Source organism: Macaca nemestrina, chromosome 10 (genome assembly GCF_043159975.1).
Source record: "Macaca nemestrina isolate mMacNem1 chromosome 10, mMacNem.hap1, whole genome shotgun sequence".
Lineage (NCBI taxonomy): Eukaryota > Metazoa > Chordata > Mammalia > Primates > Cercopithecidae > Macaca > Macaca nemestrina.
In genome coordinates, this window is record NC_092134.1 from 26029554 (window position 1) to 26049686 (window position 20133).

The 20133-nt window shown below is 43.8% G+C and overlaps 1 long non-coding RNA gene and 1 pseudogene across 3 annotated transcripts in view; both read right to left on the reverse strand.

The window, feature by feature from the left end:
* Nucleotides 1-405: 405 nt before the first annotated feature.
* Nucleotides 406-1315, reverse strand: LOC105497673 (small ribosomal subunit protein uS2-like; annotated as a pseudogene).
* Nucleotides 1316-2632: 1317 nt separating this feature from the next.
* The window catches only part of LOC105497674 (uncharacterized), a 58771-nt gene continuing 41270 nt past the window's right edge, over nt 2633-20133 (reverse strand). For all 3 annotated transcript variants that reach the window (XR_011608506.1, XR_011608505.1, XR_011608507.1), the window contains exon 4: nt 2633-3027. This is a non-coding gene — a long non-coding RNA (uncharacterized lncRNA). The remainder of the gene's footprint in view (nt 3028-20133) is intronic.

Consider the following 20133-nt stretch of genomic DNA (forward strand, 5'->3'; position numbering starts at 1 on the left):
AAAAGACTTGTTTCCTGGGGCAGGGGACAGAGGTATAAGGTGCAGGGAATGTGGTATCTTTCCCCTCACACTCTCAGGCATCCCATTGAAACTGGATCCCATTTCAAAAGTCCTCATTAAAGACCTCATTCCAGTATTGTTTACAGTAGAAATACCAAAGTGGGGAGGATGTAACCAATCTTCAAATAACCCGAGGTGCTGGACAGAGATGATTTTCACAGCTGGAGGATAGGAAGATGCAATCACACAAAAGCAAAAAGTAGTAAGCCTGTTACATTTCCAGCTCAACCAGACTTGCCAAGGTTACCCAGGCTCCAGGGAAGTCCTCAATGATTAGCTCACCTCAAAATTTTTTTTTTTTTTTTTAGAAACTGATGTTTATTTTTCATAAACCATTTTTCCATGTTGCTTAAGAGCCCATGCAAGAACAGCTTAAGACCATTCAGTGGTTGCTTCTACCCATTCAGTGGCCTGAGCAGTGGGAGCTGCAGACCAGTCTTCCGTGGCAGGCTGAGCACCCCAGTCTTCAGTAGGGAACTGCTGGATAGACGCAGAGGACACCTGCACACCTTCAGACCAGTCTGCAACCTCAGGCTGAGTAGCAGTGAACTCAGGAGCTGGAGCAGTCCATTCACCCTGAAATTCCTCCTTGGTCGTCACCTTTTCAGCAGCAGCCTGCTCTTCTTTTTCAATCTCTTCAGGATCTCTGTAGAAGTAGAGATCAGGCATGACCTCCCACAGGTGTTCATGGGAAATGGTGCCACGGATGCGCAGAACTTCCTGAGCCAGCATCCACCACATCAAACCCACTGAGTTTGTTGTTGCATGGGATGGCAATGTCCACATAGTGCAGAGGAGAATCTGTGTTACACAGAGCAATGGTAGGTAGGTTAACATAAGATGCCTCCGTGAGAGGCTGGTGGTCAGCCCTGGGGTCAGTAACCACAAGAAGCCGTGGCTCCCGGTAAGGCTGCCTGGATCTGGTTAGTGAAGGTTCCAGGAGTGAAGCGGCCAGCAATTGGAGTAGCTCCAGTGGCAGCAGCAAACTTCAGAACAGCCCTCTGGCCAGTATTCCTGAAGGGTATAACACTGACATCAGCAGGGTTTTCAATGGCAACAATGGCACGAGCTGCCAGCAGAAGCTTCTCCCAGGTCCTCTTCAGATTTATGATGTAGATGCCATCACTTTTCCTTTTATAGATGTACTGTTCCATGTGGAAGTCAAGATTGGTGCCACTTAAGTGGGTTCCTGCTGCAAGGAACTTAAGGACATCCTCCTCCTTTTAATTTGCAGGACATCAAGGGCTCCGGACATTGTGAAAGTTTCCCTTTAAGTTAGGATGGAAATTCAGAACAACGCCATATGGACCCCTCTGTAGGTAGCGCGGAAAGGGAGCTCACCTCAAATTTAGTCCTTGCCTAACTGGCAAAACCTGAGAGTGGATTTGTGATTAAAAGGGTAAAGTATCTTCTTGCCAATAATAATGATCTCTGTTGTGAGGAAAGGCCCCAGTTCTCTGAACCAATGTAATCTTTCATCAGTGCTCATGTTTAATATCTTTCTGGAATGACAGTAATTGTTAATATACTTCTTACTTTGTGTGTGAGATTAATCTGATGTTTCATTCCTCACACCAGCCTCAGGGGAACCATAGTAATTTTCCACTTTGTAAAGCTTTCCTTCATGTTTTGTCCCACTCAAAGGCAGCTGTTCTCAATTTTGAGTACCTTTTGAATGACACGGGCATTCCTTGGACTCTTATGGATGGCTTTGTAGAAAAAGGTATCAGCAATTGACTCTAGCTACACCAGCGAAACAATCTTATCACGTGAGATTGCATTTCTTTCTTCCCAGGGCCCATACTCAGCGTTTTATAGACATGACCACTAGCCCCGCTCTTAATCAACTACCCATGATCTGCCCATACATTAGACAGTAAAGCCTCTAAATTATCAATAAATCACCAAAACAGAGCAACGCAGAAATGAACCACATGTATTTTATTCATTCATGAGTTTTCACAAGAGCTTTATGAGAAAATGTCCTGGACAGACTCCCAGAAAGAGAAAACCGCTGGATATCAAGAGACACCCCTCCCCAACTTTGGTAGTGCCTTAAAGAGTAAAAAGAGGCTTCTAAAAGCTCAGCAAGTAAGTAGATAGCTATTTTACCTGATTGTGCACATCAGGAACTAGACTGAAGACAGATTTGGGTTCATATTCTGGCTCCACCACTTTGTGATTTGAGACAAGTTACTTAATCTTCCTCTGCTCAGTTTCCCCATCTACAAAAGGACAATAATAAGGGCACCCACCTGATAGAGCTGTTATACAGTTCAATGAGATACTAATACTAATATTAGCAGCTAATTGTTTTGAGGGGGACAAGGTCTATCTCTGTTGCCCAGGCTGAAGTGCAGTGGTGTGATCACAGATTACTGCAGCCTCAACTTCCTGGCCTCAAGCAATCCTCTCACCTCAGCCTCCTGAGTAGCTGGGACTACAGGAATTCACCACTATTCCTGGCTAATTTTTTATTTTTTATACAGATGGGGGGGGTCTCACTTTGTTGCCCAGGCTAGTCTCAAACTTCTGAGCTCAAGTGATCCACCTGCCTTAGCCTCCCAAAGTGCTGGGATTATAGGCGTGCCCAGCCTGAAGCTAACTCTTTCAACAGGAAATATGAACCACTTTAGGTGTTTCAATCCAGGGAAATTTAATACAGGAAATAACTGATTCAAGAGACAATAGAGATGAGAAAGCAAACTGATGCTCATAAGGCAGCTTTGAGATTAAAAGTAGTGGGACACAGTTCCTAGGGCTGGAGGAAAACAGGAAGCTGCCCTGTGGGAGCTGAAACCACATCAGGATCTGAGCTGGAGCCATGGAGGAGATGCCACAGGATGCAGAGAGAAGGGGGAGAATATTCTGCCTCTATCCAAATTCTGTCTTCTGGTCTTCCACTGGTCTTCCTCCAAATGGCTGACCCTTCCTGAGAGTTACAGGGAGCCCAGAGAATGTAGTTTCCTGAAATACAGAGCAGAGCAAGGGAAGGTCCAGGACAGATCTGAGGGCAAACAGGCAGTTAACCAGCAAAGCTGACACTCATTGAGCCCTTACCATAAGCCAGGTACTGGGCTGAGTTTTACATGGGTTAATTCATTTAAACCTGTTAGGAAGTGGTAGAACCAGGGTTTGAAGTGCCCAATATATGTTATATCAATTACTGCAGTAATCAGTGTGCAACCTAAAGGAAACAATGGCTTGTGGGTGCAACCCCCAAATTAAAAATAAATTGAAGGGAGGAAGCATGTCTTATTCATCTTTAAATCTCCAGCACATGGCATGGTACCCTGCCCTTAATGGTCACTCAATTCATATGTGTTAAGCTAGGTGAAATTGACAGCAGTAAAGTCAGTGAAGTGAGTCCAAGTAAAGGACTGTCTCCCACCCTTGCTACTGACTTCCAAGGCGAGTTCATAAAAGACTCCTGCCTGGCTCTTTATCTTAAGAAAGCTTTGGAGTCCTGAGCCACCATGTAGAGCCCATCATGTCCCCCTTGAAGCCCATGCTGAAAGATCACATGGCCAGACTACACAGAGAGAGAAAGATGCCCTAGGAATACCCAAACCCAGGCACCAGACTTGTGAATGCAGAAGCCTTTGAGAGGAACCCAGAGCTGGCCACAGCCCCAGCCTAACCACAGCTACAGAAACTAGCTGGAGCCAGGGGTCCCAACTGGCTGCTTCTGAATTGATGACCCACAGGTAAGAGATGTGTGTATTGCCACTTTCAGGCACCAAATTTTGGTGTGATTTGTTATGCAACAATAAATAATTAACATACAACTATAATACAGCAATATAAAATGGGAAAGATCCATTAAAAAGACAGGAATAATATGTCCCAAAATATTAACAGTGAGTCTCTGATAGGATTGTGTGTGTGTGTGCATGTGTGCATTTCTTCCTTCTCCTTTCCAATTTTTTTTGAATGATCAACTATTTCCTTGAAAAACTGAAAAAATACATTTTGTATTGAAAAACACTTAACTGTGACTTTTATTGGTATCCAGGCTCCTTCAGCCAAGCTCAAGGCTTCCCACCAGGGATTTCTGAGGATCACAGGCAGGTGTATGAAAATGAATACAGCTGAAGCCTTAAGGGGAACCATAGCCTATCTGGCCCAGCCCCCAGCTGCTCTAAACCCATATGCACACCCATGAGATGGTTGTCCAGCCTTTCTGTGAATTAAACCTCTCCATAACAGGGGATTTATCCCATCCAGAGCCAGTTCTTTCCATCTTCAGGCTTCGCTGACAGAAAGTCTTTCCTCCTAATGAACTGAAAAGTGTCTCCCTGGAGCTTCCACTCACTGGTCTTGCTCATGAAAGATTCATGAAGTCTTCATCGAATGCCTACTATGACCCATTGTTCTAGGCCCTGGATACAACCGAGAACAAGATAGATCAAGTGCTTATGCCCAAGGAGCTTAAATTCCAAAAGGGAAGATACACAATATTTTAAAAACTATATAATTTAAAGACATAGTACTAACTACTATGAAGAAAACAAGGTGAGATGATTTAATTTTTTTTACTTTTCACTTTTTTTTTAATAGAGATTAGTCACATTATGTTGCCCAGGCTGAAGTGCAGTGGCTATTCACAAGCATGATCATGGCACACTACAGCTTTGAATTCCTGGGATCAAGCAATCCTCCTGCTTCAGCCTCCTGAGCAGCTGGGACTACAGCCATGCCTCACTGCATCTGGCTACAGCAAGAGGATTGATAAGAGCATGATTTTAACATGTGTGGTCAGGGAATGCCACCCTAGGGAGGTGACTTTGAGTAGAGATCTGACTGAGCAAGAGAGGGCACCTTGTGAATATCTGGGGAAAAGAACATTTTGGATAGAGGGGCGTCTGTTTCATTCTTCCCTGACTTCATTTCCCTTCCTTTCTCACCCGTCTCCACCATTCTCCAGCCATCATGGCCTTCACACTCTTTCTCGGATTTGCCAGCTTCCGGACTCCATCCTTGACGCCCCCTAGAGGGCCATGTTAAGAACTTCAGATTTTATTCCAAGCGTGATGGAGAACCACTGGAGTGTTTTGCGCACTGGGGTGACAGGAGCCGATTGATGTTTTCAAAGCATCACACTGGCTGCTGTGTGAGAACAGAAGGAGGGTGGGGAACAGAGCGGGTAGGGAGACCCGCAGTTGTTGTCCAGGCAGAAAATGGGTAAATGGGTGAGAAGTGGTTGGATTCTGGATATATTTTAAAGGCAGAACCGGCAGCACGTGTTGGATTAGATGTGCATGTGAAAATGAAAGGGGAGTCAGAGATAAGCCTAAGCTTCTTTTTAAATTAGCAATTTTACATTAACAAATATTTGTGTAATAAGATGGTGGGGACACACCTTTGAATAAGACAGCTGGTTGGTAGCCAGATGTGGTGGTGCACATCTGTGCTACTCGGGAGGCTGAGGCACAAGAATCGCTTGAACCCGGGAGGCTGAGGTTAAAGTGAGCCGAGATCGTGCCACTGCACTCCAGCCTGGGTGACAGAGTGAGACTTTCTGTAAAACAAACAACAACAACAACAAACAGCTGGTTGATACATGTTTTCAAAAGAGAGAGACAAACATATTTAGCACATTAGTGTTTAATACATTAAATATACTGTAGTTAGGCTATGTTAAAATGTACATCCTTGGGAACCCAGAGGAGGGGCAGTAAGGGCTTCTGAGAGGAGAAATCCCTCCATGAGTTGTGGGTGAGAAAGGCAGGCAAACATCTTCCCAGCAGGTGGCCCAGCCTGGCTGAGGCCCAGAGGCAGGAAACTAAGGAAGGTGTTGAGGAAAACACTAAATGCTTGGGTATTTCTGAGCTTAGTGTGCAAGATGGAAGGGAAATGAATATAGGAAAACCCACAGAGACCAAGCTCCGGGGAGGCGTGGCCATTCTAAGGAGCGTGGGTTTTACCCTGAAGACAGTGAGAGCCATGACTGGGCATGGAACCAAGGAGCTCTGTGATGCTGTGGTCCTCAGAAAGATCATTCTGGCCGCCAAAGTGTGGAGAAAGAAATGAGATTGCAGTCAGGTGTGAAAATTGTAATAGTAATCCAGGTTAAAAAAAACTCTAACACAAGAGAGACAAAGAAAGAAGATGCGCCCAGAAATAAGAGGTCAAGCGGACAGGTCTTCATGACTGATTGGATGTAGGGGTGACCAAGTGTGATCTAGGATGGTTCCAGCTTCTGTGAGATGGAAAATAGGGGGAAAGGCAATGGGTGCTTCTGCACATGTGGAGTTTGCGCTGCTGATGGACACGCCAAGTGGGCTAGTCCTGCAGGCAGTTAGATATAGAAGTCTGAAGCTCAAGGGAAAGGTCGGGGCTGAAAAGAAAGATATATCCATGTCATTCTGTCCCTGGGGGTTCTATAAGTCAAGTCTGATTTGCTTTCTACATGGAGGCCCTTTAAATATTTGAGGACAGCCATGACGTTCTTCAACTCCACCCTACTGAGCTGCCTTGAGGTGAAAACCCTTGGTTCCTCCCATCACTGCTCATATTATGGGTAGTGAAGCAGAGTGACTGGAAGTCTCACTGCTCAGTGTGGTCTGTGGTTCTGCAGCATCACCTAGGAGCTGTAAGAAGTACAGAGTCTCGGCCCCACCCTGGATCTACTGAATCGGAGTCTACGTTCTAACAGAACCCCTCAGTGATGTGTGCAAAACGCTGGTTTAAAGTAGACTGGATTTACACTGCAGGGTTTGCACCCTGGTCCTGATGCTTATTAGCTGTATGGAGGCAGATCATTTAACTGCTCCATGCCTCAGCTTCTTTATCAAATGGCAATAATTTTAGGATTTACTCCATGAGGATGTCATAAAGGCTTAAATGAAATAAGCTAGGCAGGTAAAGCACTTCTGTCAGGCATTTGATAAGCATGAGGATTACGGATGACAAGGCTCCAGCCCCCTTCCTAACTAACCAGCTTCCTCTAGATAGGCTCCAATTTGTCTACACCCCTTTTAAAGCAGAGCTCCCAGAACTGAGCACCTCTGCTGGGTGTGATCCAGCCAGCCCTGGGTAAGTTGAACTAGTTCATTCCAGATGTTCCATTTTTATAGCTGCCGCCTTCAGGTCCCATAGAATAGAGTCAATAGCATATAATGACAAAAAAAGAAAAAAAAAATAATTGAGCTAGATACCTAGACTGCCTGTGCTTACACCCTATCCCTACAATATATGCTGGGTGGCCTTGCACAAGTCACTTAACCTCTCTGTGCCTATTTCCTCTTCTGTAAAATGAGGATAAAACTAGTACCTACCTTACAGGGTTATTGTGAAATTTAGATGATTTAAGGCACTTAGAATAGGACCTGGGGCATATAAAGTATTTATTAACTGTGATAATCAGTAAAACCCCCATGTAATGCATCTTGCAAAATAATGGCATTTTAAAGGTTCAGAAAGGTTAAGATGCAACCAAGCCACAACATCTGGAAAGGTATATACTTAAGACTGGTTCAGAAACCAGGCCCCTTGCCTCACATCTGTGTCCTCTCCTCATGCAGGTATATTGTGGGCTGTGGGAATGGTGTCCCCACTGTGAGGTTGAACCACTCGGCCTACACAGCTGTACACAGCAGATCTGCCCTCTGTGTGTTCAGAGCATCAGGGTCCTGCTGCCTTCATGCAGGCTATGGAGGGAGAGGGAGCCTTGCCGTCTACACTCACAGAATCTTAACATCTTTGGATTTTGCTTCAGGTCACTAGCGAGTTCTGTAATTATGACTTAAATGTGGAGTTAATTTCAGCGAGAAATAATTTTGATTTTTCCTCCACCCTCACTGCCTTAAGTCTTTAAAAACTGTTGATGGCAGGGATTTTTGTCCAGGAATCTGATGCTGAATGTATTAACTTCTTTACCTTTTCCTGTCAATGTTGGCAGAATGGCGAAGAAATAATCACCTTTTTCTGGTCTGGTATGGGCTGAGGTTTTGTTTGTTTTAGATTTGCTGAGTGGCAACCAGGAGCAGGGGGTTATGCTAGGGCAGTGGGACCACCAGGGCTGAAACTGACAACGGGATCATAAATATCAAACTCTAGTGAGCATCACAGCTGTCATTCCTAACCCTCCCCAGAAAGCTGATTCAGTATAGGCTCCAGGAACTGGCATTTGAATGCGTACCCCAAAGTCTTCTCATGAAGAACATTCACTCTGAGAAACACTGCCGTATAATGTAGATTAAGGTAATAGTCATTGGAGTTAGATAAGGGCCAGGTTTCCTTGTGAGATCATAACTTTGCTAAGCTTTGGATCCCCTTAGCAGGGGCTAATAATTGGATCCAGCTCACCATGTTGCTGTGAGGATTAAATGAGACAAAGCATATAAAACATTTAAACACTGTGCCTCCATAGTCTGTGAACTCAATGAAAGAAAACTCACTGTTCTTGAAGAGCAGTATAGTCTTTTGGTTTGAGTGCAGATACTGGAACCAAATGGATCTAGTCTCCCATCCTGTTCTACCATTTACAAAATGTGTGACCTTGGTTTCCCATACTATTAAAAAAAAATGAGACTAATCTAGTTCCTCCCTCATGGAGTTGTAAAGGCAAAGATATGGATCGAATGCTCAACACAGTGCCTGGTGTAATGATCAGTACTGTTCCCCCAATATTTTTGGCTCTCCTTCTGGGTACATGATGGAATTGTACCTTTCCAATTTAAAGTTAGGTATGACTATGTGACTTGCTTTGGCCCATGAAATGTGAACAGAAACGATGTGTCACTTCTGAGCAGAAGTTTTAAGAGACAGTGTACAATTGGCCACATGCCCCTTGCTCTACTGGGGGAGAGTGTGGAGCACAAGTCCTATTGGAGTCTCTGTTTATCTGGATCCTGAGAGTCTATGTGGGGCAGAGGCTGCCTGGCGACTCCAATGGACATGTAGAATTAGCAGGCAAAGAAAAGAACATTTGTTATGTTAAGCCATAGGGATGTTGAGGTCATTTGTGACTGTAGCATAACTTAGTCCATCCTACCTAATACACCTGCTGCACAGGAGCTTCCCAAGTCCTTATCAACTATGAATGTTATAATCTTTGTCCTTGAGCGACTTACAACTGAGGTGGAGCACAAGCAAGACTACGACAAATGAATACTAAAGAATAACCCTTCACTGCCTATGAGAGTGCTAAATAAGTGGACATTTTCAATATAGTATATATTCTAGAAGGAAGTGAAGAAAAAGAGACTGTGGCCTGCAATAATTAGAAAAGGTCTGGTTTTATGTTAAACCCAAATTTACTGAGACTTTTAATTTTTATTCTATCTAAAGTAAAAAGAAATTTAATTCCTGATGTGTCTTGTCCTATAACCTAGACCTTGAGTTCTTGGGAAGAATCTTCCATTGAATATTTAAGCAATTATAGCAACCAGGACCTCCCAAAGTGTTCCCTGTTTTCATTAAATCTCAATTTCCAAGACATATGTCTTCTCTTTTAGCTTTTCATTAAAGAAAAAAGAAAAGAAAGGAGAGAGGGAGGGAAGAAAGTACAGTGAAAGGCTATGGGATAAATTGGTGTTTTGTTCTTTCTTACAAAAGGCATTCCTCCTCTTTCTTCCTTCCTGGCTTGAAGCATTCTTGGCTCTCATCTGCTGTCCAAGTCACTAGACTCCAAGAAGGTCTGGGCAGTGGGGTTGAGATGAGAAGGCTGCAGTGGGGAAAGCTGTGACAGGGACCACAGCTTCAGCAGCAGGTACCAGCCCAGGGCACCAAGAGACCACGTGAGAGCAGCCAGAGACCAGAGCCTCAGAACAGAGCCAGGTCTGTGAACCTAGTGGGGTGAGCAGTACTCAATGTGGGAGGCCACTGAGCATGTGCAAAGACCTCTCCCCTGCCGCCACGAGGCTACCTCAGCTCTTCCTTGCGCACAAATGCCTTCTTAGGATAGAGGTGTAGGAGGAGGAAAAACAGCCCCATAGCAGTTTGAACTTTGAAGGGATGAAGTAAACTGAGACTTTCCCCGGGGACTCCAGAGGAAGACGAAATCAGTTTTAGAAAACTAAAGTACTACTTTTGTTTACCTGAATAAAATGTACCACTACCGCCACATATTGAATTATAACCACATGCAATGAAATTGCAATGATTGTACTATTCACATTTGAACAAGTATGAAAAAAAAAAAATGAACCCACAGACAGTGAGGCCCCTTCTTTGCAAGGCATTAAAACAGCATTCATTAATTTAGTGGTTCTCAAAATGTACGTGTGCATCAGAAATACCTGGAAAGCTTGTTCTCTAGTGAGAACAAATCTTCCCTAGTGAGAAATTACATCACTGTTTGTGAGCAGAATACCAATTACTGAACCCACACTCAGAGTTTCCGACTCAGTGGATCTGGGTTCGGGCTTAGAATCTGCATTTCCCTTTTTTTTTTTTTTTTTTTTTTTTTTTGGACATGGTCTTACACTATCACCAAGGTTGAAGTGCAGTGGCATGATCTCAAGTAATCCTCCTGCCTCAGCCTCCCAAGTAGCTGGGACCACAGGCATGCACTACCACATCTGGTTAATTTTTGTATTTTTAGTAGAGATGGAGTTTCACCATGTTCCCAGGCTGGTCTCAAACTCCCAGAACCTGCATTTCTAACCAGCTCTCAGGTGATGCTGATGCTGCTGGTCCAGGGGCTTCACTTTGAGAACCACTGCACTAATTCATCCAAGTCCAGTGTTCAGCTAGCTCTTCTTTTCTATGGTTTCTCCAGTTGTTATTAAATACTAGCTGATGAAACTATAGAACACAGCTGTAGCTATTTCATTATTGTTATTATCATCATCATTTCTTCTTCACCTTCATCCCCACTGACATTTACTAAGCAGTTACTATGAGTCAAGCACTGTACTAAGTACCTCATACAGCTGATCTCATTTCATTTTCACAAACACTATTCTCATTTTCCAGGTAAAGGAACTGAAGCTTCCAGAAGTCAGAGAACTCACTATTCAAAGTGATAGAGCCCCCAAGTGGCACAGCTGGATCTCACTGGGCAGTCTGACCCAGAGCACAATTCCTAAACCATTGGTACTTCAATCTTTCACTTGAACAATGCTCTTCAGAATGGGGTAATTGAGGGGTATGGAGTCTCAGAACTGATAAAAACAAACATACACAAAACCCCACTGAATATGTAAAAACTGTGTTAGTAGTCCTTAAGTCATCTCAGATGGGGGAACATTTCTGGCCCTGTTTCTCCATAACTTCAACACCTGCCACTGTGTCACTGACTTTTAATTTTTTCTTTTTTTATAGAGTCTCACTCTGTTGCCCTGGTGGGAGAACAGTGGTAGGATCACAGCTCACTGCAGCCTCCAACTCCTGGGTTCAAGCAATCCTCCCACCTCAGACTCTTGAGTAGCTGGGACTACAGATGCCCACCACCACACACCTGGCTAATTTTTTTTAACTTTTGTAGAGACGTGGTCTTGCTATGTTGCCCAGGTTGGTCTTGAACTTCTGGTCTCAAACGATCTTCCCACCTTGGCCTCCCTAAGTGCTTGGATTATAGGCATAAGGCACCATGCCCAGGCTCCATTTCACTGATTTTTAAAACGCTCTTCCCTTTTCTGAACCAAAAAGTTTCTATTTATTTCCTATCAGAGTTTAGCTCTGTTTTCTGGTCACTTTCTCAACTATCCCCCTGGTGGGGTGGCAGGCAAAGGGAGGGGTTCTTGCCCAAGCACCTAATTAAATTGAATTTTGCTAAACAAAAAAAAAAAAATCTTCTCTAGTGAGAAATTATATCACTGTTTGTGAGCAGAAGCAGCTGTCAGCAATTATGTTTTAAATAGTAGGGCTTATTTTTCTATTCGATATGTGTGGTTTATAAAAACTCGCCTGTATGGAGAAGCAAGGCCTGTGATCATCTTGAACAGGAAGAGTCCATGTCCAAGTCCACCTTTTGCAATCTGTGTTAGATCCAAAGAGTATTTTCATAGTCTCCCCCGATTCCAGCCCTCTGGTGTGCCAGATTTGGGGGCTAGTAGCAACCACTTGTTAGGTGGCCACAGCAGTATGAGCAAACCTCAGATCCAAACTTTCAAAGAATGAATTGGGTCCATGAATCCCATTAGTCAGCTGCCAGGAACATGCTCTCTATGTTTTCTCCACAAGAATTTCCAATCTAGGTGTCACATGGAGCAGGGCAAGGTCGTCTTCAGGGTCCGTCTGTGCAGGAGAGCATTGTTCTTGTTCTCCTGGAGGCCTGGCTCAGCTCTGCTTCTTGGGGACACGACGGGGGTATCCTGGACGGAAACCCCACTACTTCCTCCTCTCCCTGCTCCTTCTGCTCCTCCCGCCCCCTCCTCCTCCCGGGATGGGGGATGGGTGGTTGGGAATGGCACATCCTAGTGGGCCCAACTCTTTACAGGGTGAGGAGGCGTCTTCCCAAGGATCAGCTGGATCATGGCTCACTACAGCCTCCAACGCCTGGGCTCAAGCCATCCTTCCACCTCAGCCTCAAGAGTAGCTGGGACTACAGATGCACACCACCACGTTTGGCTAATTTGTTTTGTTTGTTTTGTTTTATTTTTTGAGATGGAATCTTGCTCTGTCGCCCAGGCTGGAGTGTAGTGGGGCAATCTTGGCTCACTGCAACCTCCGCCTCCTGGGTTCAAGCAATTCTCCTGCCTCAGACTCCTGAGTAGCTGGGATTACACGCACGCGCCACCACACCCAGCTAATTTTTTGTGTTTTCAGTAGAGACGGGGTTTCACCATGTTAGCCAGGATGGTCTTGACCTCCTGACCTCGTGATCCGCACGCCTCAGCCTCCCAAAGTGCTGGGATTACAGGCATGAGCCACTGCACCTGGCCATTTTTTTGTTGTTGTTTTTGAGACTGAGTCTTGCTCTGTCACCAGGCTGGAGTGCGGTGGCGCGATCTTGGCTCACTGCAACCTCTGCCTCCTGGGTTCAAGCAATTCTGTCTTAGCCTCCCTAGTAGCTGGGATTACAGGCGTGCGCCACCACGCCGGGCTCATTTTTTGTATTTTAGTAGAGACCAGGTTTCACCATGTTAGGCTGGTCTTGATCTCCAGTGGTGTCAAGGCTGTAGGAATTTCAGATGTACTGAGGTCCCAGCACAAGGAGCTTATAAGGAGATGGAGAGATTCAGGAGAAAAACGTAACAGCCCCAACACAGAGGGGAAAGTGAAAACCAGTAACAGCTGTGGGGAGACCGGGCATGTGGCTTCCACCTGTAATCCCGGCACTTTGGGAGGCCAAGGTGGGTGTTTTACTTGAGATCGGGAGTTTGAGACCAGCCTGACCAACATGATGAAACCCCATCTCTACTAAAAATACAAAAAATTAGCTGGGCGTGGTGGGAGGCACCTGTAATCCCAGTTACTTGGGAGGCTGAGGCAGGAGTATTGCTTGTAACGTGGAAAGCGGAGGTTGCAGTGAGCTGAGATTGCACCACTGCACTCCAGCCTGGCAGCAGTGAGGCTCTGTCTCAAAATAAATAAATAAACAAACAAACAAAGATCCCACCATCCCCAAATAACCACTGTTATTTTATGTATGTGTAGTTACATATTTTTATGTCTTTTAATATTTCATAAATATCAGATATGTATGTGTATCACCCAGATTTTTCCTATATTTAAATATATGATATTCAAAATACAATTACATCATACTGTGGGTACTGTTTCACGATCTCCTTTTTTCCCTGCTTCATAATAAATTGTGAATCTATTTCCAAGTCAATCAGTAGACATCTATGTCATTCCTGGTGGTACATTATAGGGCAGACTATTATAATTTATTTAATGGGTTTCCTCTTGTGGAACTCCTGAGTTCAGCAAGAACTGGACTAGTCCACTTCAAATGGACTACAGTTCTCTTCCCTCTCTACTCCTCACCCCCAAAGACTAACATATAGCAATTTTTCTCCCCACAGCTGTTACTGGTTTTCACTCCCCGCCACCCCGCCACTGTGTTGGGGCTCTTAAATTTTTCTCCTGAATCTCTCCATCTCCTTATAAGCTCCTTGTGCTGGGACGGTGACCTCCATACATCTGAAATTCCTAAAGCCTTGACACCACTGCTTGCCCACTGACTGATTGATGGACAGGTGGGCAGCTGCCCAGGATAAAGGAAGATTTGCTCCTTTATTTTTTTCTTTTTCTTTTGAGACAGAGTTTCATTATTGCCACCAGGCTGGAGCCTCTCAAGTAGCTGGGAATAGAGGCGTGCACCACCACGCCCAGCTAAATTTTGTACTTTTTAGTAGAAACAGGGTTTCACCATGTTGGCCAGGCTGGTCTCAAACCCCTGACCTCAGGTGATCCTCCCGCCTCAGCCTCCCAAATTGCTGGGATTACAGGTGTGAGCCATCACGCCCAGTCGAGATTTGCTCTAAATCACTCTTCTCCGCAGCAAGCGTTCTCCCACCTGTGCTTATCCTCCTTCTTTCCCTCGCACACATTCTAATATTCTCTTTCTCACTTTCACACCGTCTTGTATTCTCCTTAAGCTTGCTTCGTTAGCCAACACACATTCTATAAATCTTCCTCTTTTTCTTTATCCTCTTAATCTTTTCTTCTTTTCTTCCCTTCCCAACATACAGTTCACACCCCCATATCACACCCCTCAAACTCTCCATATCCATATCCCCTTATGCTTACACCCCCTACACAGACAACCCCCTATAACTGGATATCCATCCCACATACACTAGGACACTCTGTATCTCTCCCTCCCTCTTCATTGAGGAAACCCAGCCTTTGTAAAATCAGGCTGAGCAGGCCAGCTGAAGACTGCCCATCTGATTGCAATGCTATTGAGGGGCGAATTTGTCCAGGCCCTAGAGCTCATGGAATTCCTTCATCCCCTCAAGCAGCATTGAATTTGAACTGCACAAAGAAGAAAGAAAAAGAGAAAAAGCAAGGTGTATGTTATCCTAGATTCTCATGGTGCTAACAAGACCAGGAATTTCAGATGCATTAACACTTTACATCAATTAAAAGAGACAAAACGGAGGGGTATCTTCAGGGTGTCAGGGAGATTCATAGGAAGCCTGGAAATGACTAGGAGGTCTTTTGGGAGAGCTTCTTTTAGTTTTCAAATGAGCATCACTGTGCTTTATCTAAGGTGGAAGGATTTGTTGGGGTTTTGATTCATTTCACTGTCAACAATTTTCCTCCTGGCATGGTGGCTCATGCCTGTAATCCTAGCACTTTGGGAGGTCAAGGCCAGTGGATCACTTGAGGTCAGGAGTTCAAGACCAGCCTGGGCAACATGGTGAAACTCCATCTCTACTAAAAATACAAAAATTAACCGGGTGTGGTGGTGCATGCTTGTAATCCCTGCTACTAGTGAGGCTGAGGCAGCAGAATCGCTTGAATGCAGGAGGTGGAGGTTGCAGTGAACTGAGATGGCACGACTGCACTCCAGCCTGGATGACAGAGCGGAGACTCCATCTCAAACAACAACAACAACAACAACAACAATTTTCCAAGGGCAACTTAGGAGCTTCCATTTCCAGATGTGGTGTTCATTTTGTTGCCATTGCCCTCAACTGGGAAAATGACCTGTGTGTCTTTTTCAAGACACACAGGTCCGACCTCTGCTACTAGCTACTTGTGTGACCCTGGACAAGTCACTTGCTCTGAATCTGTTTCCTCACCAGTAAAATCACAAAGCCTTTTCTAGCTCCTGATTTCTATGTGAATAATGGCTTTGCTTTAGGAAGCAGAGAGAAAACATGAAAAGGAAGAGAACTTGGAAAAAGCGAGAGATAACAATCTGTTTCTCAGTCTGACCACTGCTGGGTGAATACTGATTCAAAATAAAACTCAGAATTGTTAAGAACAGAACTGTTCCTAGGGAGATTATGATGCAGCCTGTTAACCACTCTTCAGAGATGATTTGCCCATTTTCCTTTAATGAATACAGAGTTACCCTGATCCAAATAACACATCAATATTAATTACTTGCTAACATCAGCACAATGGGATATGAACAGTAGTGACATGTGCAACTTCAGCATTATTTTCTTTTCTCTTTTATTCTTTTTTTTTTTTTTTTTTTTTTTTTTTTTTTTTGACATAGAGTCTTGTTCTGTCGCCCAGGCTGGAGTAGAATGGCGTGATCTTGGCTCACTGCAACCTCCTCCCCCCGGGTTCAATTGATTGTCCTGCCTCAGCCTCCCAGGTAGCTGGGATTACAGGCATGTGCCACCACCCTGGCTAATTTTTGTATTTTTAGTAGAGACGGGATTTTTCCATGTTAGCCAGACTGGTCTCAAACTCCCAACTTCAAGTGATCCGCCCCCCCACCCCACGCCCCCCGGCCTCCCAAAGTGCTGGGAATACAGCTGTGCCCCCACCCCTGGCCCTATCCCACACCCAGCCTCTTTACCATTATTTTCTTAAATATGCCTGTCCTTGACTCTTTCTCCCACTTTTCACCAACTGATCGCCGGTGACAAGTGGAGTTCCCTAGCAAGCCACATCATAAGTGGCAGAGCCTTCCTGCAGGCCTGGACCACTCAGCCATGGACTTTCACATGAGAGAGAAAAACAATCCTCCACAGTTTAAGCAGCTGGGTTTTGAGTCTTTCTGTAAGAGCAGATTAACCTTTAGTCTAATTAAATGGAAATCTTCAGATAAGAATCTAAGATGTTCAAAAGTAATTAATACTATCATCAGGAAAAAAAGTTAGAAACAGCAATGGGATTGTATTGAAAGAAGACAGGCTAAGGAAGCTGGCAGACCTGGATTTGAATCCCGGCTCTGTTGCTTACCAGTTCTGTAATTATTTATTTATTTATTTATTTAGAGACAGTGTTTCCCTCTGTCACCCAGGCTGGAGTGCAGTGGAGCAATCTCGGCTCATGGCAACCTCTGGGTTCAAGTGATTCTCCCATCTCAGCCTCCCAAGTAGCTGGGACTACAGGTGTACACCACCGTGCCTGGCTAATTTTTTGTATTAACGGATCATTTACTCTGTGTCTGTTTGCTCATTTATAAAATAGCAAAATGCTATCTGGTTTAGTTGTGAAGAAGAGATCAAGATGGAAAAGTGCCTGACTACTCAGTAGATGGCAGTTGTGGTTATTATTCACAATGCATAATTGAAAGAATCAATTCAAGGAGGACTTAAGCAGTAGGACTCAAGAAGGGTGGCATTTTTATTATTTTCACGTGTGGGGCAATAGCTCTCAACTTCAGAGCCTCCAGCCTTCCCAAGTTCCAACCAAAGTGAGAGAGAAGGTAGTTAGCAAAATGACTAAAAGCCCAAAGGGGAACCAAAAACAGAAATACCTTAACATAAAGCAGTGACTTTCGTAGGACTGGGATCAGGAGACATTTCTTTCTGGTCCTAGAATCAAGAAGAATTGTGCCTAATGGACACTGTAAATTGCAAACCTGAGCAAGTCTCCCTCTTGGCCTTGACTGCTGAAAAACTCAAAGCCAAATTTGACTGCTGGAAAACTCAAACGTGTTACACTTAGCTGGTAAGACAGGCTCTTTTCTGTTTGCTTAACTCCTGACTTCATCTTACATCTCTAACCTGAAAGATTTTTTTCTTGCTTCTTCCAATTTGTGTTCTCTTCTGGTATATTATGAATTCCTATAAGACTCTTAAATGTTTTCTTGGAGCAAAGAATGAATGAATGGATGGATGGGTAAATGAGAGAATAACATCCTCACAGATGGTCAGTCCAATTGCCTAATCTTGATATTTGTAGTGATTAGAAGCTCCCCATCTGATAAAATAGTTCATTTCAGCTTTATTATTAGAATATTCTGGCTCACACAGTTGATATCTGCTTCCTTATAGGAAAAATACTATTATTCATAACAAGAGGAATTTTTTGTTTTTTTGTTTCTGTTTGCTTGTTTTTCAGAGGCAGGGTCTCACTCTCACCCAGGTTGCAATGCAGGGGCACAATCACAGCTCACTGCAGCCTCAAATTCCTTGGGGACTACTCAAGCAATCCTCCTGTCTCACCCTCCCAAGTAGCTGGGGCTACAGGTGCAGCCACTTTGAAAAACAGTCTACCTTTTGCTCAAAAGGTTAAACATGGAGTTATTGTATAATCCATCAATTCTACTCCTAGGTATATACCCAGGATAAATGAAAACATATGTCCACAAAAAAACCCACTTTGTACACAAATGTTTATAGCAACATTATTCACAATAGTAAAACAACCCAAATGCTCAACTGAAGAATGGATAATGAAATGAGGAATATTCATACAACGGAATATTTTTCAGCAATAAAAATAAATGAAATATGATACATACTACAAAACGGATGAAACTTGAAAACTTGAGGTTAAGTGAAAGAATCCAGTCACAAAAGACTCTATTATTCTATCTGTATGAAATACCAAGAATAGACAAATAGACACAGAAAGTAGTTTAGTGGTTACCTACGGCTGGGGTTGGAATGGGGTGCCAGATGTTGGGGGGAAAATATAGAGTAACTGTTAATGGATATGGAGGTTCTTTTAGGGGTGATGAAATTGCAAAATTGATTGGGGTGATGGTTGCACAATTTTGTGACTATACTAAAAACAATTGATTTGTATATTTTAATTAGGTCAGTTGTGTACTATATGAATCATATCTCAACAAAGATGTTATTTTTAAAATGAGGTGCAGGTGTTGTATCAATCATTGTTCTTAATTACAAACAAAGGAATCTATGGTTAATAGCTGTGAACAGAAGTTCTCAGAAAAGGAATCTGGAGGAAAGAAACTTTGTATCAGTGAACAGTTTGCAAACCAGGGAGCAAACTGTTTAAAATGAAGATGCATTTCAGAGAACAAAGGGAGGATCGGCGTTTTATAGTGAAAGTTCCCACCCAGGTTCCCAATCAAGTCTGTTTTATGTATTTGAAGAAGTCAAGCTAACTTAGTTCTGATTGGTCAATATAGCTGAGTCCTGATTGGTTGATATAGCTGAGACCTGATTGGTTGATTCAGTTGAGCTCTGATTAGTTGGTTCAGATGAGCTCTGAAAGTCCCACAGTTAAATAGAGGTGTCGGTTTTCGTTACAGAGTATGTGTGTGACTTCTAGTCAGCAAATGACTGCTTGGTTCTATTTAAAATTTAGGCCCAGTTAGCCACTTGGGGATCCATTGGAAGGATTTACTCTTTAGGGTTCACACTTGTTTACGTAGCTTAAGCAGAAAAGAGAATTTGTTAAGGATATTAGGAATCTCATAGACTCTCCCAGTGGGTTAGGGTGTCAGTCCTCAAATGCCACCCTTGGGGAATCCTCCAGTGCAGCCACTACTCACCCATACTCTATAGCTCTCGCCAAACAGTCTTGAGTATCCCCTTACTGCTACTTGCCAAGACTTGATTATCCTCATCACCTCAGCTCAAATGAAGCTTCCTCAGGATGCCCTCTCCCGAATAGAAATCCCGAGGGAAGCCGTCTGATTGACTGGCTGACCTTTCTTTCATCACATGCCTGCACCTACCCTGCTAAGAACGCTGGAAAAGTGAGATCTGGCTTCTGCATTAGTGGGGTAGGTTGCATTTGAGAAATACTCCAATCAAGAGAAGGATGTTTCTTTTATTTTCTTTTCCTCCTTTCCATTGGATAAGGTGAGTTTCCATTTGAGTTTTCATCTGCTGGTTTAAAGGTTAGATATTCCATTTTTGTTCTTATGATAGTTGCCATTAACTTAAGACCCATTTGTAGGTTTCTTAATACAATAGTGTGCTATAGACAACTTGTGCACATCTTACTCAGCATTCATTGTATTCTGTGTTTCTTAGTAGCTGGAATTCTGTCATAGCAGGAGAATATTTACACTATAGAAATTGTCTAGTGCTATCCCTGTGTCTGGAATTGGTTCCTTCCCATGAGTTCTTGGTCTCGCTGACTTCAAGAATGAAGCCACGGACACTCGTGGTGTTACAGTTCTTAAAGATGGTGTGTCTGGAGTTTCTTCCTTCAGATGTTCAGATGTGTCCGGAGTTTCTTCCTTCTTGTGGGTTTGTGGTCTTGCTGACTTCAGGAATGAAGCCACAGACCCTCACAGTGAATGTTACAGTTCTTAAAGATGGTGTGTCTGGAATT